The following is a 27,336-nucleotide window of genomic DNA, read 5'->3' on the forward strand; positions in this document are numbered from 1 at the left end:
ATGTTCTGTGATAACTGCTTCGGGCATAATGCCAATTCAACAACAGTCTCAGCTACACTGAATACTTTCCTTCATTGTCACTAGAAATTCTTGGCTACCGAAGATGTGGTCATTAGTCTTCCTGCATGGAGATAAATAGGTCTTGTAAAACTTTTTTCTTGTGTTTTGGGCAGTTGCAAAACAGGAAGCAAACTTTGCTCCGTACATGTAGATGAATGTTGGGCTCCCAGAAAAACCACTTTAAAAAAAGAAAAAGTACGTGAGCAATTTTTTATCCACCCTTCCCTAACAATCCCAGAGTCAGCCCATGCATACAATACTAAAATATACACAAGGCAGTTGCTTACATGTGGCAAACACTGGTTTTCCTGAACAACAGCAGATTCTTACAACTGAAGTGCAATTAGGACCGTTCAAGGTTAGTGTACAGAGTAGTTATTAAAGTGTTTGGGTAAAGGAAAAATGAAACAACATTACAGATGCTAGTAATTACTATTTAAAAGACACAACTAAGGGATGGACTGGGTGAAACTCAGTAAAGAGAATACAAAAGTGTGAGATGTGAGAAGAGCAACAGGTTACAGGAAAACGACGTGTTTTTCTTGGAAATGATACAGTGTACATGTTAGCCCATCTGTCTATTTATAACTTGAAAGCAAGCTTTTCTTGTGCAACGTAGGACGTGTTGTCTGGATTATGAATATATATAACTGTAAAATGTGCTTAAACGCAACTATTATTAAACATTTAAGAGGATAGTAATTAAACATGAATAAAAATCCATACTCTTTTTTTTAGGAGTTGTAAAGAACCTTTAGGAAATCCTAATGATTATGTTACTTAATGAACATACATTAACATAATGTTTGTTTATGAACTGGATCTAAAATGTTTTATAGATGAGTCGATGTGCAACATTTAAAGTGTATTTCTCTAGCATTTCAAGCAATTTTGACCCCGTAAAATAAACATACACTCTGTTTAAGAGGTTTTATGTCCTAACACATTTCTGTAGCATTTAGTAGTGAAAGGAGTTCCTCTGTGCTTATGTTTTATTATTTTACTACCCAAAGGTTATGGGAAATAACATTAAAAGGGGGGTAAAGAGCAACAGAATATGCAGTGAAATCAAACGAGTTTCTTCCAATGTAGAGATTATTATAGCGTAAGTATGAAAATAAGTAAATATAAAGTCACAGAAAAAAATCTAGACTAGGGGAAAAACGCTCATTTACATAGGAATTGTTAGATATCAGTTTTAATTCTTACAAGAACTTCGTTATAAACAAGAACTTTGTTATAAACTTTTGTACTCAACTTTTGGAGTTGATCCTGTCTAGCAGCAACCACAACCACAGACAGCATGAGAAAAGAATTTAGCTTTGTATGACAAATGTCACTTGAAAACAGGCTTTGCTTTTAATTTAGAACATTGTAAACACATCAGGAGAAACTGTTTTTGATCATCTGCCAAATATTGCACAAATATTTAAACTAATAAATAACTTTCTAAAACAGGAAATGTACTGTATATTTTATGTGTTCCCACAATCTTTAAGGGAAAGTCCCATTCCTTATGTTTCACAGATGTTTCTGGAACGGACGGAAATTGGATAGAACAGTATGTATTATTATTGAGAAGCATTTCAACCATAATATAAAGATTCAGGTATTGCCAAATGAGCATAATAAAATAAGACTGTATTTCACTGATTTGTCTGTTAGAAACCCCATCTTAAATTTTAATCCTCAATTTATTAAATATAATGTACAACTTAAAATAGTCACAGACCAAGGGCCTTATCATCTCATAATGTATGTTATGTTGATTGGAAAGAAAACCACACTCAAACATGTGACATTTCTCCATTATGTGACTGTAGCCCTAAGAATGCAAGATGCGCTGAATGCGTTATGTCCCCAGGTCGTTATCAAGAGTATAAGGGACACAACATGGGGTGCACAGATTGCTCAAGTTTTATTCATAGCACCATGTCCTCTCTTTTTGTATATGAAACGTTATACTGTGGCTGGGAGATCAAACAAGAACTTTGTTTCTAAGGAGTTGCAAAATCTGTCACATATTTCCCTGTGGCAGGCAATGCTTGTGAGTGTGTGGACTAGGTGAAATTATAGTTTCAAACCTTTGAGGAATGTTTGTAGGATTAGTTTTCTAAGTATGCTGCAAGTTCGGGGTGTGGGGGAGGAATATGAGTAATAGGCATTCAGCTCCTGAAGGTTTACGTGTATCTACCGGTATAGTTTGAATTATTTTAATATAGCTATCTTAACTGGAGGCTTTAATTTGGAAATAAATGGACCAGTGGTTAAAACACTGGACAAGAACCTTGGAGATCTGGGTTCAGTTGTACAGAAAATCTATGTGACTATGGTCAAGTCATTTAATATCTCCCTGCCTTGATTCTTCCTCCTTCTCATGCGCGGAGAGTGCACTAATTTTTTCTTTACCTCACAGGGATGTTGTGAGAATACTTTCATTAACATTTGTGAGGCACTTAGGCACTGTAGGGATGGCAGTGGGTGGGTAGGGGAACATGTAAGTATTTAAACAGGAAATAATTGGTTAAGTAAATATTAAAAAGTCTGTATGCTTATCTAAACCAATGGAGATCCTGCATTCCTCCTTCCTCATCAAAGGGCTGCAACTTCTGTGCGCTACACCTGGGCTGGAATTGAGGGTGACTATGCTAAGCTTTTAGCATCCATATACCGATCTCTTTAATGTTTTTCTGTAATATTTTGCCTTAATAATGAATGCATTTTGCTGCATAAAAGCTGCTGTGTAACTAGTGTGCACAGCTGTAGCCCATGCGTAAAGTCTATCCATGGTTGCTAGATCATCGTCAGACCTGCTAAGGAAATCGCAATGAAGTGCAGAGGGACTGTAAGGCTAAACCTCTAAACCAGAGGCACGGAGAGGGAGATATTTCTCTTACCAGAGGTGATAGGTTGGCAACCTGAAATTTGAAGTGGGTGCTCTCAAGGAACAACAGGGGTGAGGAGTCGAAGATGGAGTTAACCCTAACACTGTGCCAGTTATTTTCTGATCACATATTCTTTTAATGAAAAAATTAAATTCAATATGATGGGTTTATGATCCATTCAGAATCTAAAAATTTATTGTTGAATGCCTATGTGCAATGGAGTTTACAGCAAGGCATGGGGCAGTACTGGGCTAGGGATGCCCTGCCCATCAGCAGGTGCATGAAGGGACAGGTTTAAATGGCACTGGGACAGGAGCTATAGGTTGCAGCAGGAAATGAGGCTGATTCCTGGAGTTGGAGGAAGAGTGACCATGGCATTGGTAAGGCCAGTATAGAAATGGTCACCCATATTGCCCCCTCCCACACTTTTGGAGCTATAAACCCAAAGGAGACCCTCAAGGATGTTGTCCTCATTACAGAATAAACTGATATAGCTAAGCCTGTGACCATGAGCCACCTGGAGGAGTCACAGCCAGGTGGGAAGTGACCCAGTGGGGTGAATTACTTGGCGTGGATCAACAAGTGGTCTGCACACTACAATTTTATTATCTTCTACTGCGATCTTGTGGAATGCTCTTTTCCACCTCCAGTCATGATAGAACCCCAAACAGAGAAGACAGGATCAACAAGCGGGACTGAGACCCACCATATAAGACACAGCAGGACCTCCTGCAGAATGACATACTGAAGAGAATTGTGGAGCTATTGTCTGATCAAGAGGCCAGTTGGCTGTTGGACTGACAATACCATGATAAAAAACAGAAGAAAAGTAAGGATGTGGTTAAATCAGCTCAATTTCTTGAGTGCTTTGAAGTCATGGTTGAAGACCAGTTTCCCTCAATATCTAAGAAGCATTGAAATCTAATATAATCACTTTTTGAAGTGATTATTTCTTCTATAAATGATTTTCATTACCTTTCATATTGGCTATCTAATCTTGACTCATATAAGATACTTATGTAATTAAGCCTTCAACAGCCAGTGTTTTTTATATTTATAATGTTAATTTATTATTAATCGCTTATTATATAGCACTCATAATTATGGTTGTACTTCATAAAAGACATAAGAAAACACAATCCCTTCATGAAAGAGATTAACCTCACAGCCTCCTTCTACACTACAGCGATCTTTTAAAAGAAGTCCTTCTGGAAGATCTCTTCCAAGAGAACTTCTTTCAAAAGAGTATCCACACACAAAAAAATAGGTCAAAAGACCTATCTGCATTTCAAAAGAATGGGCCGGGGATCAAAAAATTAGGCCCCATAAGGACTTCTCTTTTGAAAAAAAGGGCCCAGGGAGCATCTGCACACTTTTTGTTTCAAAAGAACCTTTCAAAAGGAGGCACTTTCTCTGAAATAGGAGTGGATGTGTGCTTTCGAAAGGAGTGTTGCATTCTTTCAATTTAATTTTGAAAGAAGGCTTTTTGTGTATAGATGCTCCACCACATATTTTGAAAGAGCCCCCTTCTTTCAAAAAATATTTCGAAAGAACTTGCTAGTGTAGGCGTGACCATGGCGTGAAGATTTGCAAACATAGGGATTCGGGTACACTTTCAAGCTTTTTGAAAGTTTCAAATGCGCAGATAAACAGAACTACACAGGTGAATTTGCTAGTTTTCAGGGAAATTTATAATATTGAAAAGCTGAGTACCTGACAGTTCTTTTTTAAATCAGATAATTGAACTGCAGTGGTAATAATATGGGTCTTACCTCATATTCTTAAACTGGGCTGGAAGGTCAGTTAAGTTTTTTTTTCTTTTTGCATTCTACGACTAATTAATCATATGAGATTTTCTGAGCTCATTCCTTTTCTGTTTTGATAGGAGTCTGTCTTTGCCAAATAGCTAAAATTTCACAGAAAGAATCACAGAAGTTGGTTTGTTTCCCCCAAATAGTCAACTTAAACTGAGGTTTTCTTAATTTTTCCCACATTGTGATTAGTTGTACCTCATTAAAACCTCTTAAACTTCCTTAAAAACCTCTTAAATTCCTCTCCCTGCTTGATGGTAACCACATACACTTATACGAGTATGTTTTTTTATATATGTGTGTGTATCTAAGCTCCTCTTTCATTTCCTGAGCCATTGTATAGCTATACATATTTAGCTTTTAGTAATTTTTCATCATTCATCTCAGTTGACTAATAATTTTAGTTGTCTTGCCAGTCTTCCCTGCAGTTGGAATATACATTGGAATAGACATTGTACATATATATATATGCACAAGTTTACCCCCATTAAAGTAAATGACAAAATTCCAGTTGTCTTCATTGGATTTCAGCTGCATGATTGAAGTGCCCAGAACTTGATCCAAATGTTAAAGGCCAAATTCAGCCCTCCCATTTATGACCATGGATGGCCAGCAATTAAGGTGTAGCAATGTCAGAGAGGGTCAGCACACCCTTTATACTTTTGAGGAGGGGTTGATTTACTGATAGATGGCTCCACCATCTATTTCTTGCCTGCATGGAAGGAAGTAAGTAGTGGTGGTGGTGATGGGGGAGTAGGGGCAGTGAAGGACTCCTTCTGCCAAGGTGTGAGTACTGTGTTGCAAGCATATCAAAAATTTGATGAGAACAAGAAGTCCTGTGGCACCTTATAGACTAAGAGATATTTTGAAGCATAAGCTTTCGTGGGCAAAGACCTGCTTCATCAGATGCATGAGTAGGGGGTGGTTTCAGAGGGGTATTCAAAGAGTGGGGTCCCAGTAAGAGGGAGGGCCTGAGCTGACAACGTCTATTCAGTCAGGGTGGAAAAGGCCCATTATCAGTAGTATGTATGAAGAGAGGAAAAAACAAGTTAAATAAGACAGGGGGGATATGGCCCATTGTCAATTTAATGTGGAGATGTTAACACCTAGGGCGGAGAAGCTCCTTTTGTAAGGTGCAAGCCACTCCTAGTCTCTGTTTAATCCTTGGTTAATGGAGTCAAATTTGCAAATAAATTGCAGCTCAGAGATTTCTCTCTCCATTTGATTTTTGAAATTTCTTTGTTTCAGGACTGCCACCCTTAAATCTGCTACTGAGTGTCCAGGGAGATTGAAGTGCTCTTCCACAGGCTTCTGTACATTACTATTCCTGATGTCTGATTTCTGTCCATTTATTCTTTTACATAGAGACTGTCCAGTTTGACCAATGTAAATTGCAGTGGGGCACTGCTGGCACATGATGGCATGTATTAGATTAGTGGATGTGCAGGTAAAGGAGCCCCTGATAGTATGGTTGATGTTAGGTCCGGTGATGATATCACTGGTGTAGATATGTGAGCAGAGTTGGCAGCAGGGTTTGTTGCAGGGGCTGGTTCCAGGCTTAGAGTTACTGTTTTGTGATCTCTAATGACTGGTGAGGATTTGTTTAAGGTTAGCAGGTTGTCTGTAGGTGAGGAAAGGCCTTCCTCCCAAGGTCTGTGAGAGTGAAAGATTATTGTTCAAGATGGGTTGCAGATCGCTGACGATGCATTGGAGAGGCCTTAGGTTGGGGCTGTCAGTGGTGTTTTCTTGTTTTCCTTGAGAGGCCTGTCTTGTAGCAGGTGGCTTCTGGGTACCCATCTGGTTCTGTCAATCTGTTTCCTCACTTCCTCAGGTGGGTATTGTAGTTTGAGGAAAGCTTGGTAAAGGTCTTGCAGATGTTTGTCTCTGTCTGATGGATCAGAGCAAATATGGTTGTACCTTAGTGCCCGGCTGTATACAATGGATAGTGTAGTATGCCCTGGATGGAAGCTGGAGGTGTGTAGATAAGCATAGAGGTCCATGGGTTTTCGGTATAGGGTGGTATTTATGTGACCATCGCTTATCTGCACAGTAGTGTCGAGGAAATGAATCTCTTATGTAAAAATTTAATGGTCACTATGATCCTTAGGACTCTGTCAGCATCACTGTCTTCAAGTTTTTCTGTCCAAGTTAACACCTGTGTTTCAGATTACTGTCTCTCAGATGTATTACTGTTATTTTTCTTAGCTAAATTTAAATTTGTTTCCATCCGCACTTCATTCCCTTTATATCATTTTCCTTCCCACTTGGGGTTGCAATACCTGACACAATTTGATATTATCTTTAAACTTAATTTATCATGGGATCAGTTACCCTCTTGATTGTTCGATTTGGAAAGAGTAGCAACAGAGAGGAATTTGGCTTCTCTTAGTACTACCTTTTGAGACAAATTAGAGTCTGGTTTCAGATTCCTTTGAAGCCAGTGGAAATCTTCCATTGAATTCAATGGGCTTTGATTAAGACCCTTAATAAAAACTTTTGAATATGGCTAAACATAACACTTCCTGTGGTGTCCTATGGATGCAGTCTGCTTAGAAAAATAAGACTAAATTGAATGTCTGCCGGATTTTTGTTTTGCTTTTTTATTTAACTGGTTTCTACTTTTAAAAATGTTTGCCTACATTTTTGACAAATGATTAGGGGTGACTCTTGATTTTGGTTGCCCAGTTAGATACATCTTAAATTGGCCTAGTTTTCAGAGAAAGGGTAATCAGTAATTTCTGAAAATCAGGCTTCTTTTAGGTGTTATTTGGGTACTCAAAAAGTAAGGGATCAAAATCACATTGAAAAGTTAGGCTATGGTGCCTATTTTGTCTACTTCTAGTAACTCATTTTAAAAAATATTACTTAATCTAACAAGATTAAGAAGGAAGAGAAGATTCACAGAAGAGAAGCAAAAATAATACAGGGAAAAGCAAGAAAGCAGATTTTCTGAAGATATGGAATGAAATGCTGGTTCTGTTGAAGCCAACTGGATTTTTGTTGTTGATTTTAATAGGTCATGATTTCACCCAGGATATTTATAAGGAGATATAAAAATATTTACAGGGAATAATGTATGCAAAAGAGAAATTTATACTGAATACAAATTTTTACATAAATGGAGAAATAGGACCAAGTTAAAATAAGAATGCAGCATGGATATTTAGAACATTGTAGTGGTGAGAATAAATAGTTTATCTATTGAGGTCAATGTAATGAGCTTGAAGACATTAAAGTTAAGACAAGATAAGTCTACTTTATAATTCAGATTTCTTCCTGTGTTGATATAGGAAGCTGGGGTGGGTGTACATTGAGGATTGTTTTAACTTTGCATGTGGTGTCATTGAATAAATAATTCAGTCCCAATAGTTGGCGTTTATTTACACATTTACATAATGTCTTTGCTTTCATTTATGTTGATTAAATTTAATATTGAAAATTAATCAGTAGTTTTATTTTGAATGATGAAATAGCCTAAAGTCTGAACTTCCAAGCTATATCTACACTATATCACGCTTTCAAAAGCCAATCATTCGGAAGATATCCCCAGAAGAGTGCCTTTTGAAAACTCATGTCCACACACAGAAGCAGTGGACCGCTCTTCTGAAAGAGAGCATCTATGCAGTCAGAGGCACTTTTTGAAAGAGAGGAGCACAAAACTCTGCAGAGGGGGTCGCATGGCTGATAATCTCTTCTGGGGCCTGCAGACAGCTACTGTCTGAAAGGGTCCCTCCCAAGCACCTATTCCCTGCATGCTCTGAGGGCTGCCAAGCTTCCACAAGCCACAGCAGACCCCATGCACTGGCAGGATGGGCTTGTAGCAGCAGCTCTTCCTCTGTGACCTGGCTACCTAGACTTCCTCCTGGGGGTGGTCCTCCCAGTTGGGGTTCCGGAGCCCCTCGACCCAGTACGGCGCTAGGGCCCCTTCCCCAAGCACTTTGGCACCTGTGGAGCCTCCCCAGCACCTCTGATTAGTGGGAGAACCTGGTGCTGGGGCACTGCGATGACACCAGATGGTACCGAACTTCTGGATGACCAGGGCAACGCTCCAGGAGCTCTGCCACTGGCTCTCCTCCACCTTGAAGCATTGGGACACCTGCGCGAGCCCTGACCTCCCTCGAGGAAAGAGGGTAGCAATTGCTATCTGGAAGCTATCTGGCCACCTTAGATGGCTATAGCTGCGTCTACACGTGCACGCTACTTCGAAGTAGCGGCACCAACTTCGAAATAGCGCCCGTCGCGTCTACACGCGTCGGGTGCTATTTCGAAGTTAACCGACGTTAGGCGGCGAGACGTCGAAGTCGCTAACCTCATGAGGAGATAGGAATAGCGCCCTACTTGGACGTTCAACGTCGAAGTAGGGACCGTGTAGACGATCCGCGTCCCGCAACGTCGAAATTGCTGGGTCCTCCATGGCGGCCATCAGCTGGGGGGTTGAGAGATGCTCTCTCTCCAGCCCCTGCGGGGCTCTATGGTCACTGTGGGCACCAGCCCTTAGCCCAGGGCTTCTGGCTGCTTCTGCGGCAGCTGGGGATCTATGCTGCAGGCACAGGGTCTGCAACCAGTTGTCAGCTCTGTGTATCTTGTGTTGTTTAGTGCAACTGTGTCTGGGAGGGGCCCTTTAAGAGAGCGGCTGGCTGTTGAGTCCGCCCTGTGACCCTGTCTGCAGCTGTGCCTGGCATCCCTATTTCGATGTGTGCTACTTTGACGTGTAGACGTTCCCTCGCTGCGCCTATTTCGATGTTGGGCTGAGCAACGTCGAAGTTGAGCATCGACGTTGCCGGCCCTGGAGGACGTGTAGACGTTATTCATCGAAATAGACTATTTCGATGTTGGCTGCACGTGTAGATGTAGCCTATTGGTCCATGGGGCACCAAGTCGGAGTGGGCAAGGCCATTGTTCAGGCTGTCCTCATAGAGGTAAGGCACCCGCCATGGGGAGGGGGATCCTGGGAATTGGGGACCCCAGATTGTTGGGGGCCTGGGAAGAGGGTGTCCAGGGGGAAGGAGTCTTGGGGAGGGGGCTGGGGAGAGGGGACCCAGCACAGCCCTCGCAGGAGTGCTTGCCCTCCATCCCATGCAGGTCATGAAGGCCATCAATGTGATGCTGCTCCAGGGGGTCATCCATGTAGTGGACCTAAACATGGCCATCACTGGCTTCAAGGGGCTCGGGTTCCTGAACTGCTTCATTGCTCTGGATGGGACACATATATCCGTCCATGGCCCAGAATGTATTGCTGGGACCTATGCCAACTTCAAGGACTACCACTTGGTAGTGCTCCAGGTACTGGTGGACCGGAGGGGGTGCTTCCAGGACATATATGTGGGCTGGGTGGGCCAGACCCACAAACGCCCACATGTTCTGGACCTCTGGCTTCTGCCACCATATGGAGGCCAGAACATATGTCCCCCACCCAGGAGCTCATGGCTGGGGACCTGACCATGCCCTTCTGCCTGGTGGCAGAGACTTCATACCCGCTGCAGCCCTGGCTGATGCGAACTTACACTAGCCACTCCCAACCACAGCCAGGAGGTCTTTGATGCCAGGCTGAACCAGGCCCGCAATATGGTGGAGCAGGCCTTTGGGTGCCTGGAGGGGTGGTGGCACTGCCACCTAACACTGCTGGAGGTTGGGCTCTGGAATTTCCCCCAGGTGGTGGGTGCCTGCTGTGTCCTCCACAATACTGTGGAGGGTAAGGGTGAGGTGATCCAGCCTAGGTGGGCAGCCATGTCCAGCCCCAGCTACGAGCACCTAGCCCCTGCCCTAAGCCACCAGGCCCACCAGGATGGGATCTATGTTTGGGAGGTCCTCTGGGAGAGCTTCATGCATGGGCCTCAGTGACCCCCCACACACACACAGCCTCTCCCTTCACATACATCCCTTGCCATCCCCCCCCCACAACTTCCTCCCACCAGCTCCCCATGAAGAGCAGGTGACATGTGGTACAAAAATAAAACTTTAAGTAATGCTAAGAATCATGTTGTGTCCAGCTAGTGTACAAACACTACTTACAGAGGGGAGCAGGGACAAACTATGTACCTTGGAGGTTGAGTTAAGGGGGGGCCTCAAATTGTAAGTGGGGGGTGTTACTCCAGGGCAGGGCTGGAATGCTGCAAGCCACATTAGCCCTGGGATTCCCTCCCACCCCAGTACAGGATCTGCAGTGGAGCTGGGAATGCATGGGCATCACGAGGAGGTAGGACCATGTGGGGGGTGGCAGGAGTGGGGCGGGCTTGGCGGGGAGGGAGCAGTAGGAGGCTCAGCGGGGTGGTGGGAATGGGTGCAGTGGGTGGAGCAGGTGGGCCAGGAGCCTTGTGTGCTCCTGCAGGATTGCCGTGATGTCACCCAGGTAGCCCATCAAGGTGTCCCAAGTGGCCCTCTGCCATGCGCAGTTGGCATCATCCATGCAGAAGCACTGCTCCACAACCTCTGCCTGGTGACAGGAGGCTTTGTCTTCCACAGGCTGCTGTCATGCCTTCCTGCTCTGGGACCTTCTTGGTGCTGTCTGGGATGGTGACTGGTCCTCCTCCTCTGCCTGGCTGTCCAGGACAATGGAGGGGTCGGGGTCTCCCTGCCCTCCTGCAGCAGTCTGGTGTTATTGGCATGAGGACGAGCCCTCCACCCCTTTCCCCCCCCCATAGGCGCCAGCACCCATCCAGTGGCGGTTGGCCATGGTGTGTCTCACATGCCCTGGAGATCCCTACCCATGTGCAGTGGTCCCCAGGTGCGGTCTGGCCCTGCCCACCCCCTCCCTGCATTTGTGGCTCACAGCACTGTCCATGGGCATGGGTGCTGAGTGTCGCCAGCGGCCGTGGTGGCATGCTGGGACCCACAGCTGCCTGGGCTGCGGGTGCACTGGATGTGGGGGTGGCGTACTGGCAGCTGTGCTGCTCCCACTCTTGATTCATCATGTGTGCCCCACTGGGTACTTACCGGATGGTCCCTGACTGAGGTCCAGTGACATCCAGCTGCCCATCACCCAGCTCTAGGACTGGGATGGCAAATGAGGCCTTCCTCCTCATTAGAGGCCTTGTGGCCTGCTTCACTTTCAGCTCTGGGCACATGGGGCCGTCCTTTGTGCTTGGCTCCTGCTCCTCCTTGAGGTGCAGCTTATTTACTGTGGTAGTGGAGAGCTGTCCCTGGGCCCCAGGAGGCTGTGGAGCTCCCAGTAGTAGGGGCAGGATGTGGGTCCTGCCCAGGAGAGGCTGGCGATGTCCCAGGCCTGCGCATAGCCCTGCTGTGGCTCCTTCATCTTGCTCGACATCTGCTCAGGGTTGTGGGCAAGAAATCCCCAGCTGGCAAAGCCAGTGGTGAGCTGGGAGAAGGTGGCTGTGTTGGGGTGCTTGGCACCCATCTCCCTCAGGACCGCCCCCTCCTGTCTGAGGAGGTCCCGTAGCTCAAATTCCACGTAGGAGAGGGCCCATTGCTTACGGGGGCTGCCTGGCCACCTGTGAGCCTGGTGAGGCCTCGGGGGGGGTGGGGGCTGGGGCTCCGGCGAGGGCTGGCTGCTGGCCATATGGGGTGCCTAGCATGCGATGAGAGCTGGGAGGGTGTGCTGTGCTTGGCTCGTGGTCTGCCCGCAGCCAGCATGCTCTCAGCGTCCTGCAACAGAGTTTCTGGGTCTCTGTGGTGTTAAACATGGCCAGACACAGGGAGCACAGAACTCTGCTGCCATCAGCCAGGGTGTCTCCGCACGCCAGCTGGCCAGCGCCATTGTGGACTCCTCTTTCAAAAGAGTGGCCCGCAGCACCTCCACACATTTGTTTTTTGAAGGAATCTTTCAAAAACACTGAGTCAGGGACGGCGGAGCGCTTGCAGGCGGGGTGCTGCATTCTTTTGATTTCCAAGGGCGCGCGTTGTGTATAAACACACCATGTGCTCTTTTGAAACTGCCCCATTTTCGATTTTCCTTTCAAAAGGCCATGCTAGTGTAGCTGCAGCTCCAGTGCATGCAAAAGTTGAATCCATATTTTCTAATTAGTCAGTCTGAGACACAGATCTTTGCCACAGTTGAATTACCTTTTATCTCTGCTTCTTAGTGAACTAGTATCATTCCTTTGGAAAGCTCTAAAAAAACCTCATGAGTGAATAGGAATAAATGATTTCACTGCATTAAAACACAATCAAAACTCTGGCCAAAAAAAAAAAAAAAAATCCAAGTATAAGGGGGTAACAGAATGAAAGCACTGAAGAAAACCATTTAGGGGGGAAAAAAATTGAGTCATTTTGCTTGTGCAATTTATCACGAAGAGGAGAAAATAAAAAAAAAATCCATCTTTAGGATGGAGGTTGTAGTTTAACTGAGCAAAAATGTACTTTTTGTCTTTTTTGGCACTTAAATAAGGAAAACTGTGGGGGTTTGTCATTCTGTCTAGATTGTCTCCAGAAGGGGATGAAAGGAATAACCCCTCTGTTGTACTGAAGTCTTTCAGTGGTGGAGAGGGTGTTGGGGGGGGCAAAGTGGCATGTTTTGGCCCTGTGTAAGCCCCTTTGCATATGATTTTACAGAGTAGGGCTTCTGCAGGGTTTTGCAGCAATTTAGGCCATCTACATCAGGGCTGTGCTGTCCCAGGTAACAAAGTTAGATAGATCTAATCCACATTGTAGACACAGGTGGTGTGGAGAGTGGTTTGACCACAGCAATAGAAACCCCTCCTCCATTATTTTAGTACGTGCCTACACAACAAGCGCTAAAGCTTCCAAGTGTGCTGCTGTAACACTTAGGCTATGGGTGTACTAGAGGGTTTTTGGTCAACAAAACTGGCATTTTTGTCAATAAAACCCACGGAGCAGCCACATTCCCAGTGTGTTCTCTCGACAGTAAATCTGCTTCACAGTCTGACCACAGTCTGTCGACAGAGGTTTGGCAGAAGATATCTTCCAGCAGTAACTTCTGTTGACAGATCACTTGAGTGTATGGAGCCAGTCTTAGGGCCCGGTGAGCCGGGTGGTGGCCCAGGACCACCACTTTCAAGGGGCTGTCAAAAAGCTGGGCCAGTGTGTTTGGCTCAGTTGCTGTCTTGGCAGCCAGCTTTCCCCCACTCACTCCTGAGTGGGCAGTCCACTCTGGGCTGGCGTCTGCTGCACTGCCTGTGCTTCCGGGCTGGCCCCTGCCATGCTGCCAGCTCTCTGCTCCCAGCTGAGCACTTTGCTCCCAGGCCAGCCCCTCCTCCTTGCTGCTCATGCTCCTGAGCAGGCACTCCACTCCCAAGCAGCCGCCACCATGCTGCATGCTCCAGGATTGGGCCAGCTGCTGGCTGCAGAGCTGGGGAGGCAAATGGGCTTGGGTTATTGTGGGGGCCACCATTTTCAAGAGGCCGCCAAAATTTGCCTGGGGTCCCCTTATAGCTAGGACTGGCCCAGCTAGTGTAGACATAGTTGTGTTGGGAAGGGGAGACAAATTTCTCAGAATTCCCTGGGGGATTTCATAAGCTATTTAATGCAATGAACGTTATGCCCATCAACACTCTGGCAAAGACTACGTCTACACTATGAGATAAATTTGAATTTAGGGCAGTTAGCTCGATATTCCCACATGAGTGGCTTCACTGTAAATACCATTAGCTCAATTTAGTGCACACTAATATTGAGATTACAGTAACGTCATTACATGACAGGTATAATGTCAAGCTCGAATTCAGAAGTTCCATTAAAAGCCAGTGTGAAAGTGCCACATCCTAAAATCAAATTTATTACCCTCCAGAGGTGTCCTGTATGTAAATGTAGTGGGGCAGGATGGCCACCCACTGACCTGGAAGGGGAGGACCCCACCTGGGAGCCTTTTGGATTGAGCCTGGCCCCACCCAGTCACCTGACTAGGAGTCAAAGGTGGGACCACGACTATAAAAACCCCCAGCCTGAGGCCTCATTTGGGGCCAGTCTCCAGAGGCATGAGAGGCCAACTCAGTGCTCCCAGCTTGGGAGGGGGAGGGGGAGGGCTGAGGACCTGCTGAGAGCAGCAGGCTGGATTGGACCTCCCGGGACCCTGTGCAACCCTGGAACCTCAGGAAGCCCCAGAGGACTCACCTGACCCTGAGGAGCAGCTGCAACCTCATCCCTGGCCTGCAACCCAGAGTGAAGCAGAGGCAGCGGGCTTGGCAAGCCACGGAGGCCTGGACTGGACCACGAGCACCCCTGCTAATTGGCTAACCCCTTGAACCCTTGCAAGCTCAACTGGATGCCCAGGTATGCCCAGAAGGAGAGGACCGATCTGGTTCAGGGGTTAGAGAGGACCGTTAAAGGTCCATTGGTCAGTGTGTTGTGGTGTGGATTCTGCGCTGACCAGTGCAGCAGGGGGGCAACCAGAGCCCTTGGGCTGGGATGCAGTGGAACAGGTGAGCCTGTGTTCCCCTCCCCCGCCCCCGCCATCCCCCTCCAAAACTGCTGTGAACTGTTTGCTGCCCTGCCCTGAGCTAGGGCCTGGACTCATGTTGAACTAGTTCCCCCCAGCCCGAGGTAAAGCAGGGGACTGTGAACTGTTGCCTCTCGCCCACCTGAGGCCCAGTGGGACCCCCCACCCCAGTGACTTGGGGGTTGTTTGAGACATGTGGCCATGGGGTGGGATGACCCCTTCTGGGAACCCTGACCCTGTCACAGTAACCCACAATGCCCCTCAGTGCTTTGCTCTAGCCACTGCTCTCCAGGTGTGCCGGAATTAGGTAACAGAAAGACTGTGAATTTCAAAGAGGAAGCAGCAAGCTTGGAGCTGCAGGCTCATGTTTGTATGAGAGCCTGAGAAATGTCTTTCCTTCTTTGTTATTAGCTCTGTGAGTGCATCTACCCATTACCAATAGCCCCTGCAGGGAGTTTGTGGTTCTGTCTCTACTCTTGGTATTTTTTTCTGCATTGCCTGGTGCCAGCCACTGCCCTGCCACACCGTGTGGCAACAAGGCTGTTGTGGGGGTTGTGCTTGCATAAGACACCATTAAACTTCTTCTTTGTGGTTTACATTTGTGCGTGAACCCCCCTTCTCCCCCACAGGCGCCACATACTCGGCGTCTTTCCTGTGCTCAGCCACATCCTGTGGGTAGGCTTCGACCCAATAAAAGGACGTGCCTGCCATTCGGTGCTGACCATGCTGCCAGGCAGCACCATGTCCTGGCTTGCATGTGTTTAGGGCTCCAAGGGCGGGAAAGAATTTTGGGGGCTTGTGGCCACCGTGGAGATGTCTTCCCCAGTGACTAAGATATTCGGGGGCTTGCTGCCACTGGAAGGAAGTCTCCCCTGCTGGCTAAGATACTTGGGGAAACCACTTCAACTGGTCCCCCACTGAACCCCCCGCCACACCCCTAACAAGAGACCAGTGGTGCTTGTATCCACTGGAGGAAGTGTCCCTCAGCAGCTAAGATAGTTGGGGGCACTACAACTGGACCCCCACTGAATCCTCCCCACACCCCTAGCAAGGGACCAGTGTATGAGATTTCACTGCCATCTCCCATGTTGGCTATGTCTGTGTAATGAAGAGGGAAGACAAAAATCTTTTTTCCTAGACTTTTCTATCCTCTTCCTTCTACCTTTAAACATATAGTCTGTACCTGTGTTATTTTCAGGGATCGGATGCAGTCATGGGAGGGTGGACACTCAGTGGATGGTCAGTTGAGAACAAAGCCTGTTCACAGAAGCCTTAAAGTGCACCAGAAAGCCAAAGACCCTCCCCTCAGCAACTCTCTTGTTTCAAAAACTTTCCTATCATACCTTTCTTCAAGCTTTTCAGGGTCCCTGTGTTATTTTCAAGGATCAAATGCAATCACGGGAGGGGGCGCACTTAGCGGATGGCCAGCTGAGAATTCATTTACAGAAGAGATTTCTCTTAGCATATTTGCCATCTCTGTGGATGCCCTACTTTTCCTACCTTCCAATGGGAAAAATGGATGTTTGCTTAGCACAGGAAGGGAATGAGGAAAATACAATGTGGGAAGATGATGTCAAAGACCAGTGAGCATACCCAGAATGCTATGGGCATGAGGGAACTGTGGGATAGGTACTCACGATACATTACTGTAACAGTTGATGTTTGCTATTTGAGTGTGGCATCAATAAGTTGACTTTGTGAGGAGCACGTGGGAAGGTGAAGATGGTCAAAATCGAATTTATGAATTTCAGAATTACAAAATCAATATTAATAGATTTGAATTTATCTCCTAGGATAGACATAGCCAAAGAGAGTTTGGAGAAGTCCAAATGGTCAGGCCTGGAACAGTTGTGCTACCATGGGGCATGTGGGGACAGGTGTCTGATCTGAATTAAGACACTCTGCTACTCATCGAATACCCATCAGCTTCAAATTAGGAAGATTTTTCTCTCCCATTCCCTCCACACGCTCCCAGCTCTATGGTGTGAATGAAGTTACAGTATCTCAAACTGTATGGGTTTTTTCATACAACTTTGGGGCTTTCATAGGTTTTTTTCCATGCAGGATATGATCTCAGTTTATATCATCTACAGAATCTAACTTGACTTTTATGAGTCATACAGTACATTTCATTCTATTTTTCTGAATCCTATGTGGTCATAGGGAGGGGTGTAACTTTAAAAGGGGTGAGTTCTTCATTCAGTAACAAATTAGTGCTGTGCCCATACTCGAGTGATAGACAGACAGACAGATAGATATCTACAACCTATTTATCCACATTATGTAGACAAGTCTTCACCTTGAATGTTGATTTCAGTCATAATAACAAAGCTTCACACAGTTAACTGCACTTACAAAACCCAAACTACAACACTGCTGCATTTTTATTTAGAAAACTTCGTCTTACCCTTTGTTGGGCTTCCAACATTTGCCCCACTACCTAGTGGCCTGGAAATTCACCAGCCTATATGATTTATCCTATCCCAAAATAAAACATGTTAAAAGAATGTTAAGATTTTTAACATTAATCACTCAAAAATAAGCGAATGTCAGAATTGAGCTTTCCTGTGCAACTGCATGTCTCTTGTACATATGCATCACCGCTGTCTTTTTAGTTACGTGATCACACACTATTTATTCCTGGAGGACCCTGTCTCATTCAGTGAATGGGTAGCTATTCATTATTGAGTTCATATTTCCCTCATTCAATGATTAGCCCTAGAGTGTTTCCCTCCTGTTCTGCTCTATTCAGGCTGCTACTCACCTAGCTTTTGAGTCCTTCCCTCGACTGCTGTCTACCCACTATTCACCCTGGAGCCTGCTCCCCACCACCCTTCATGCACTTTTATTGCTCGTCCCTTTATATCCAACTTGGGCTGCTTCCTCTTCTTCCTCCTCACTTAATTGCTTTTAAGAGAGAAACAGGCAAGTTTATAACTGGATTGCATGATGGGTCTGCTTGGGATGGTGGGGTTCAGGGCTCAGCAGCCCTGTGGATTCCTTCTCCTTCATTTGCGACTCCTAAAAATCTCATGCTTCAAGGTTTTAACTGGTCACCTGTAAGGGTCAGAATGGGATTTCCCCCATCCCCAGTGTATTCTGTTTTTTCCCCTTCCCTCTGACCTAGCAGGAGTGGACATAGCTGGAGACTGGGCACAGGATAGGGCGGGCCAGGGCACAAATCTTTCTCAGGTGTTTGGCTGGCTCTTGCTCACAGGCTGATCATCATACTGTGGGTTTGGGAATGAGTTTTTTCACCTCCCATGTCAGAGTGGCACTGATACTCGGGGGATGTGGAGTGGGGGCGGGTCACTGTGGGTATGGGGTCAGTTGCTGGGATCATTTGGTAGTAGCTCACATAATCAAGAGGCCACAGGCACTGATGTACCTTGGTCCCATCCATTTTCTGTCTGTGGCCAATATTAGTTTATATTCAGTTGCTGGGTTTAGTGTGTGGGTTGATGGTGTTTGTGGCCTGTTATACAGGAAATTAGATGGAATGTTCTGGTGGTCCCTTCCAGCAGTAAACTCCATGACTCTGTAACCTCTTGCCCCTTCCCCAGTGCTGACACTGTACCTTTCTGATGCACAAATTGCAGAGGGATACCTCTCATAGGTGCTGACTCTGTGGGCGCTCTGAGGATGGAGCATCCACAGGCTGGCAGCCCTGCTGACCAACTCTCCCCGCTGCCCACCCCACAGTCTTGAGACAATCCCACCCTTTTTTTGTCCCCTGGGTTTGTTTTGTGGCCCAGCATGTAAGTACCCAACTTTTTCTAGTGTGCTAAAGAATAAAACTGCTTGGCAGCTTCTCCAGTTACACAAGGGGTTAATCACATTAAAGCAGTGGCCAGCATACATGAACTTATAAATAATTCAAACTCAGGCAGACAGAATAAAATCAATAACTCTGAATTTTTATAATGATTTGATTAAAAAGAGATATACAATCAATATAAATGTTAAATGGTTAGCGGGCATCAATAATGCTTTTAATTACTAAAGGCTATACTGGCAAGCACACCAGGTCATGTAGCCACACTCTTCCCCTAGTGTTCCTCAATATAAGTGTCTTGCTGCTCAGTACTGTCTGTCCCTCATGCCTCAGGTAGCCGGTGGTGCATGGGGAGACACACTGCAGGGCTTTAAGGAGCTGCTGTTAGAAACACACACTTTATTATATTGGGAACAGGCAGTGCAGGTCCTGATGATCAAAGTAGACAAAAGCTCTTTTGCAGATGCAATGTGCATTAATGGTGCAAGATTAAGTTGTAACTACCTGCCTAACTATAATATATGGTATTAAGGTTTCTTCTCTGGCCGAGCGGTAGAGAGATGGATGCAGGGCTACAGGTCCTCCCTGCAGATCACTAGAGAAAGACTACTCACTGGCTGTCTGTAGGAATGATGCTGATGATCTTTGGACTACCTTGGAACACGTAGGGTTAGTTGCAAGCAGAACAGGTGTCTGGATTCAAAATCCCGGATCCAGTGTGAGCTGGCTGCAGGGCAAGCAGGCTGAAGGTACTGGCAGAAGAGAAGGACTTCTGTTGTGATTGGCAGAAGGAGTGGAGTGTCCCTTCCTGAGGCTTTGTTGAGAGACTGAAACTACAAGTATCCATTGTTAAAGCTACAGATATTCATATATTTTGCTGGAATGCCATAGGGAGACCTTCTACCCATTCCTCCCCAGCGGGGTTTTCCCACATTGAGGGGAAGTCAGGCAGTTCAAAACCTCCATCCTGCTTTTCTGGGCATTCAGGACTCTGCTTAGAGTGAGAAACTACTCAGTCTGCATGGTTGTCTTCTGCCTTCTGCCTGCTGTTGTCTCCCCTTCTCCCACTGGTTGGAAAGGATAATGGTAATTATGGTGACTGGGGATGGGACCCTTCTCCCCTTCCTCCCTGTCAGGCAAGTCAACAATGCAGGACTTTGTGAATCCCATGGAGAGCCCAAAGGGGTATGTCTTCTCTTGCGGCACAGTCCCTTTGCTAAGAGGCATGGTGGATTATAACTCTATGCATGGGCCCCAACCCTCAGCAGGTGGAGTTAGCACAAAGAACATAGGGGACAAATGCTTCCTGCTCTCAGTTACTATGACTGGCACCTAAATACTAAAAGGGTTTTTCTGCCTTTGTTGTTCAGATATACAAGACATTATTGGGGCAGGGTGAATAGATCTGTGCCAAAATCATTCTCAAAGCAGTGAATTCTGTTTAATCCAGCCTGCAACACATCAACCCCAGGAGCTGAAAGAAGCAAATCCAGAGAAAGTCCAGCTAAACCATACTTGTAATGCCTCGCAGGAGCAGACAGACTTTGCAAAATTTAGCTGCTAATGCTAACAAGTCTCTTCAGAGCAGCTGCAAACATAGGGTTTTCTTTCAGAGACTCAGTGCTTGTCCCAGTTTGGGTGAATTTTCACAAGGGTGGCAAAAGTCCCAACCCTGGCACAAGGCATGGGCCTTCTCTCCTAAATTTCAAGTCCCTGTGCCATTGTGAGGCACTAAAACATACAGCAAAATTGTTGAATGTTTTTAACATGGACAAAACAATATATTTTTTCCATAAACTCAGTCTCAGAAATGGCTAGTAATTTTAGTTTAAATTTACTCCAAAGTTTCATCCCTAGTCAGATACCTGGCATGGAAAATTTTAGCCCAAACATTAAAGAGTATTGAAGTTATAGGTAACTGAAAAACTTTTTTTTAATGTAAAGTGTTGGATAGCTTTAACTTTAGGTGGTGCCCACCTAAATAATACAATGTTTTTCTGCCTTTGTTGTTCAGATTTTCAAGACATTATTGGGGCAGGGTGAATAGGTCTGTGCCAAAATCATTCTCAAAGTAGTTAATTCTTTTTAATCCAGTCTGCTTCCCACATTTAAAGCAGTTGTGCTTGTACATGTAATTAAAACTCTTGATTAAAATAACAGGGTATGTGCCTGACCTTAAATTAGATATTAACAAACTAATCTCAGGTAACGTACAGCAATTCCCTATTAGGAAAAGAGACCGAACAGGTTGGCAGCATGAAACCTAAAAGCAGGTAAAAACTGCTTAACCACCCTCCCACCCATGCCAAAAAAAGCACAAGACTCTTTTCTTTTCCTTTCTGTAAGATTATATTGTAATAACTGAGGCCTTAATCAATGCCCAAAAAAATCTGTAGGAATCTTTCTATTGGCTTCAATGGACATTGGATTAGGGCTTCAGATATTAAAACACGCAAGTGAAGTGATTTCTCAAACAATCCGTTTCTTAAACTTTTCTATTCATGATTATGGCCAAAAGTTTCAGATGTGTTTACCAGCATTGTTTCCTCAGTTTTTGGATCCTGAATTTAGGTCTGCCTAGTCACAGCACTCAGGTCTGTGAAAAATTCTTGATAAGACCCAGTACAGACCCAATATCAAGGGGACTAGCTTTACAAGGCTGGTGGACAAACACTTGTTGCTGCAGCAACTACATTATTGTGTCATAGCAGCAGTGGTGCTGCGATAGCATCTATAGTGTAGATTTACAGTCAGATTTTGCTTTCATTGCCTTCATGCAGGTGAAGGAAGCTGACAAATAGTTCAGCTTGACAAGTAAAAGAGGATAATACTCACATTATGTCCAAAATCTTAACTCTTAGTATTTTCCCCACATGAGGTCAGAATGACTGGGGGACAGTTTCCTCAAAGGAACATGTCCTGAAGATCTTTGCATTACAAACTGTGTGTCACAATAGACCTGAAAGAAAGAGGGTGAGCATAAATAATTTTTACATCATAACAACTTAAAATTTATCTTCTGAGTGATTTGTGCATAGTAATATAATATTCATTAAACAGTAACTGTGCAATTGATTTCCTTTACAAATTCAACAGCTTTAGCAAAAGGGTAAAAAATTTCTTAAACATCACATATCATCTACAGCCCATCCACTGTGAGCTTAGTAAATGTCTTGAGGCATAAACCACCTTAAAACAAAACAAGAAAAAAATAGCTGCACAGAAGGGAAATATAATTATGCCATTCAACAGTTTAATATACAGCACAGCTCCTGGTTTGTTCATGAGCAGTAATAAAGAATTATGTCCAATAAACAGTCTGTAAAGTGCAGCTGATTTTCTATAACATTTTATAGCCTATCCATAAAAGATGATGTTTTTCCTAACTCTTAGCGTGAACCTGAATCTCACAATAAATTTACTGCCTTTGCCCACAGCTGCAGTTTCCTGGACAAGCTTGTGTCCCCAGCAATGTTTGTATTGTCAGGCATTGTGTTATAGGCCCTGATCACACTATAGTTGAAACCATGCTTATCATATTTAAACAGTGTTATGAAGGATTTTAATAAGATAATCCTTATCTTTGTTCAAAGAAACTATTCTTTTATAAGTATGTTGTTAAAATCAGTCATTTTAACTGAATGCCATACTGAAGGTCTTTTTGGACTGAGGTTCAATTTTAATATAATAATGTTCTTGCTACTAAAAGATGCCAACTTTTTTGGGCTTGTGTCATAGGTCCATTCCATCTGTTATATGCTTTACTATGGAAAAAAGGATAGGTTTGTTGCCTGCCAAGCAGTGACCAAATTGTGTGCTTGGGGTAAAAGCCATCTGTTAAAATGGGGCTTCCACATTCTATCAAACTGTCAAATCAAGCACAGTGCTCTCTGCAGGTTCTGTTTCTGGAAGGTGCTCTTCACCTGCTGTCAAGAGGAGCCTGCTTTCTCAGCCAGCAAAGTGTAGGACCTCAAGCGTACGTGTAATAGGAATTCTGCCAAACCTTGCCCTGGATGGATCTCTTCAAAAGGTTGACTAGCACAGCTATCAACAGAGAAAAAAGAGCAGATATATATTGAGATGGGAGACCTCACTGGTCTGTTCTAAAATTCAAGTCCCAAGGAAATCATCCCACTTTAACACAAGGTAACTAAAGGAAACCTTAAACAGAGATAGATATAGTAGCCCATCCCCACATCAGACTCAGCTCATCCATGTAATTGAATTAATTTCTGCTATATGCCTGCTGCCTTTCTTTTAACCTATATTTTAATTGCAGAATGGAGACTTTTTGTGTTCCAAGGACCTCCAGTTTGACAATGTCATAACTTCTATGTCCCTAGTTTGATGGACTTCCACTTCTCTGTTTTAGCTTAATGGAGGCTGTCACAAGGGTGCTTCCTACCATTATCTGCACCCTTTCTCACTTTTGCATCTGTCGGTGAGGGTTGCCATTGACCAGTCTGGTTCTTATCTCTGCCATTTGGAGAACACCACGTCAGCTTGTGAATTTCATGAAGTTCAAACAGGGTTCCCACAACAATTAAATCAAGAAGCCTCTCAGCATTTTCATTCATGGTGCCACACCCATGTCTTCCCATTGCTGTCACTATTTGTGCTGCTGTCCTTACCAACCTTGGCATTCAGGTCTACCATGAAGATAGTTAGATCATGGGGTAGTGCTCTCCCTAACTCTGCCTGTAATGTCAGGTAGGATTTATTCTTTACTTCTTTATCACTGTCTTCCAGAGCACAGCACAGCATGTGTTATGGCTCCTTCCCCACTCTAGCAAGATAAATGCAGAAGTAGGGGCCAGCAAAAGTACCTCCAAAACCTTATCTACCAGGTTTTGGTATAAACTTCCCCCCAAAAATCCTAAAAAACCTTAGATTTTGGGGATAAAATTCGCTGCCACCACCCAAGTAATAATAAGGAAACCAGGGAGAGACTCCTTGGGAAATTTTAGCCTCAAAAGTAAAAACCAGGACACAAACATTAACCAATACCAGGTTAATAAAAAGAAAAAGAGAGAACTTATATTATTACAACAATATTTGTGTTGCAAGCCTTATGACTAGATGGAAGAGTCACAAAGTAAAACACAAGGGGAGTCTTCACCATGGGCCTAGAACTTAGTTACAAGGAGAGTAAAAAGTGCACAGACATCAATTAGATCCCACTTCCCAAACAATAAAACAATAAAGCCTAACGGATCTATCTAAACTTTACCCTACTTACAGAAGATTGGAGGGCCTGTTCTTGGAGGGAGATATTTTGTGTCTCTCTCCCTCCTGGCTGGAAGAAGAAGAAAGGCAGAGAACAGAAGAGGGAGGAGCCAAAATTTAATTCTTACCTACATTCCTATAGGGTTAGGGTTAGGAGGCTAGGGAGGTTAACCCTTTTACTCCCAGACTGCTGGCTAACCCTCATGATTATGACAGCATGGAATCAGGGTGATAGTACGGTGTTTCTCTTTCAGTCCGATGGTCATAAATTTGGGACTGATGGACTTCCCCCCGAGCAGGGAATGCTCTGCTCCCCTCTTAACACCCTCCTGGCATTGTCTATCATCCCATCCAGAATACATCCAAGTTTCTCCCAAAGCTCTTGTTAATTTTCCTAATACCTTCCCTCTACTCTCACTGATTCCCAGGATATGTAAGCTATAGCATCTAATCACAGCTGTGATCTGAGCTAACTTCTCTGTTTCATATGTTGTCCATATGTTCCAAAAAACAAGTTTGTTTTTGTTGTGGTGCAGAGCACTTCAGTCTGCATGCCAGTTGCTTCCTGTCAGCCTTCACTGCGGATTGTGATATGGCCACTGATTCCTGAAGACCATCACACGCAGTAATGGTTGATTTCTACACTGCTATTTCCATTTATATATATATCTATATATATATATATCTATATATATATATAGTGGGAGAGGGTTGTTATCCCTGTGTCCAACCCCCAACCTGGAGGACCAGAGTGTCTATTTTGTTGGGTCCTTCCTCCCATAGGCCAATCCAGCTTGGCTAGCGTGCCAGGATCAAAAAGCTCTCAGACACAGACTTTGGGGATGATTAAGGCTTGCGAGCTATCCTGCCACAACATGGTACAGACACCAGAGGACAGTTAAAAACAGTGTTCACGCACTAGCATGCCTTAATGAAGACAAGGTGAATGAAGATGAGCTCAACAAGGAGTGGAACAAAGCACCAGCAATTTATATACAGAGCAGTGAAGCCTCTCTGAGCTACAGGCAGCGGAGAAGGTAGGAGTGGACTACACCCAGGCCATGGAATGCCACAGAAACCAGATGAACTGTGAAGAAAAAAAGTTTTAAACACAAAATCCAGAAGCCATAGAACAAATACGATGAGCAGTATAGGATGGCACACCATGGGGTCAAAGGCCTGATGAGTGCAAACAAATGGTATATTGATAACCTGGCAATGCAAGCGGAGCATGAAGCTACTTGTGGTGAACAAGGAGCCATCTATAAAATGACACAGATTATAAGTGGTAACCAAACATTCTCATCAGGGACAAACAAGGGCTCCTAATAACAAAAGAAAAAGAACAAGAAATGCACTAGACAGAGCATTTCAAAGAAGTGCTGACCAGGGAGTCAGCTAAAGAGGAAGCAAACATCCAGGAACCAGAAGAAAATCTTGATATCAACACAGGCATCCCAGTCAAGGAAGAGATCATTTAAGTCATCAGATCTTAAATTTGAACTCAGAACAGTTCAAAGTAAATCCTGAGTTAGCAGCATCTATCTGGGTCCCTCTGTTTACATCAGTTTGGGAAAGAGAAGTGCCAGTTGAGTGGACTGAAAAGCCGTGTCTACACGTGCACGCTACTTCGAAGTAGCAGCACTAACTTCGAAATAGCGCCCGTCACGGCTACACGTGTCGGGCGCTATTTCGAAGTTAACTTCGACGTTAGGCGGCGAGACATCGAAGTCGCTATCCTCATCAGGAGATGGGGATAGCGCCCTACTTCGACGTTGAATGTCGAAGTAGGGACCATGTAGTCATTGCGCGTCCTGCAACTTCGAAATTGCGGGGTCCTCCATGGCGGCCATCAGCTGAGGGGTTGAGAGACGCTCTCTCCAGCCCCTCAGCTCAATGGTGGCCGCGTGGAGCGGCCCCTTAAAGGTCCCCTCCCCCTCCCTTCCTGTGCAGGAAGCTGAGGGAACGTGCAGGCAGCAGCCCAGACATGCGGCCAGCCTGCACGTCCCTCAGCAGCTACAGGAGGCACAGGACCATCAATGGCCGCCCGGCAGCCCCCCCAGCGCCCCCAGGGGACCCCCCCCCAAGGGGAGCCAGGGCAGCCAGCCCAGCCAGGCGGGCAGCCAGGCTGGCAAGCGGCAGCGGGGCCCCTCCTGGACGGAGGCCGAGCTGTGGGACCTGCGGGGGCTCTGGAGCGAGGAGGAGGTGCTCCAGGTAATGGGGAGCAAGAGGCGGAACGCGGATGCGTTCGCTCAGCTGGCTGACGGCCTGGCTGCCCGGGGTCACCCTGCCCGCCCTCCTGATCACGTCAGGAGTAAGGTGAAGGAGCTGCGGCAGGGTTATGCCTGCGCCCAGGATGCGGCCGGCTGATCTGGGGCTGCCCCCGTCACTTGCCCCTTTTACAGGGAGCTCAGGGACATCCTGGGCCCCCGGCACACCTCCTCCCCTCCGGCCACCCTTGATACTTCGGCCGACGAGCCCCAGCAGGCCCTTCAGCCGGAGTCCGCCCCGGAGGTAAGCCCCACACCCCGGGGGCCCCCCTGGACCCCACCCCCGGGCCATCGCGGCAGGAGGAGGAGGAGGAGGGGGGCTCCTCCTCCGCAGAATCCGGGCTGCAGATCCTCTTCCTGCCATCCCGGAGCAGCAGCTGGGCCTCCACCCCCGGGGATCTCCAGACTGTGGGAGTGGACCGACAGGTATGTACCTCCCTCTGGTGTACACCCCTGGGCTTGAGGGGCGGGGGGTAATAGATATGTGTCCAGGGCCCCCGACATGCTCACATGGCCATGGCCCCAAGGACAGCAGGGCCATGTCCCTCACAGCAGTGCATCAGCCCCTGCCCCCCCCCACCCCGCATGACAGTGCCATGCCCCATCCCCGGGCCAGGGGGGAGCGGAACCTCGAGGGGCCCCCGGGAGGAGGGGGTGGGACACCCCGCAGCAGCAACAGCAGCAGCAGCAGCAGCAGCAGCAGCATGTGATGGAGTGGGGGGAGTGCAAAAGGGAGACTCAGGCTACATATGAGCAACAAGAGCCGAATAGCTCCCAGGGGCACTGGCAGGTGACACCTCTGCCCTGAACAAAGAGGAGGGAGGAGCCGAGCTGGCTTTGAATGGGGGGGGGGGGGGGGGGGGAAGGGCAGGGGCCGCAGGTAGAGGCTGGGGAAGGGAGAGCTGGAAGGCAGCCAGCCTGAGGATGGGGAAAGCTGCATCCCAGAGGGGCACCCCTT

General features: G+C 46.0%; 1 protein-coding gene across 1 annotated transcript in view; it reads left to right on the forward strand.

Moving 5' to 3' along the window:
- The first annotated feature begins 286 nt into the window (after window positions 1-286).
- The window catches only part of AUH (AU RNA binding methylglutaconyl-CoA hydratase), a 262,507-nt gene continuing 235,457 nt past the window's right edge, over window positions 287-27,336 (forward strand). Inside the window, exon 1 of the mRNA XM_074995049.1 lies at window positions 287-418. The gene's annotated coding sequence lies outside the window, so the exon portion shown is untranslated. The remainder of the gene's footprint in view (window positions 419-27,336) is intronic.

This window comes from Carettochelys insculpta, chromosome 5 (assembly GCF_033958435.1).
Source record: "Carettochelys insculpta isolate YL-2023 chromosome 5, ASM3395843v1, whole genome shotgun sequence".
In the NCBI taxonomy this organism is placed as follows: domain Eukaryota; kingdom Metazoa; phylum Chordata; order Testudines; family Carettochelyidae; genus Carettochelys; species Carettochelys insculpta.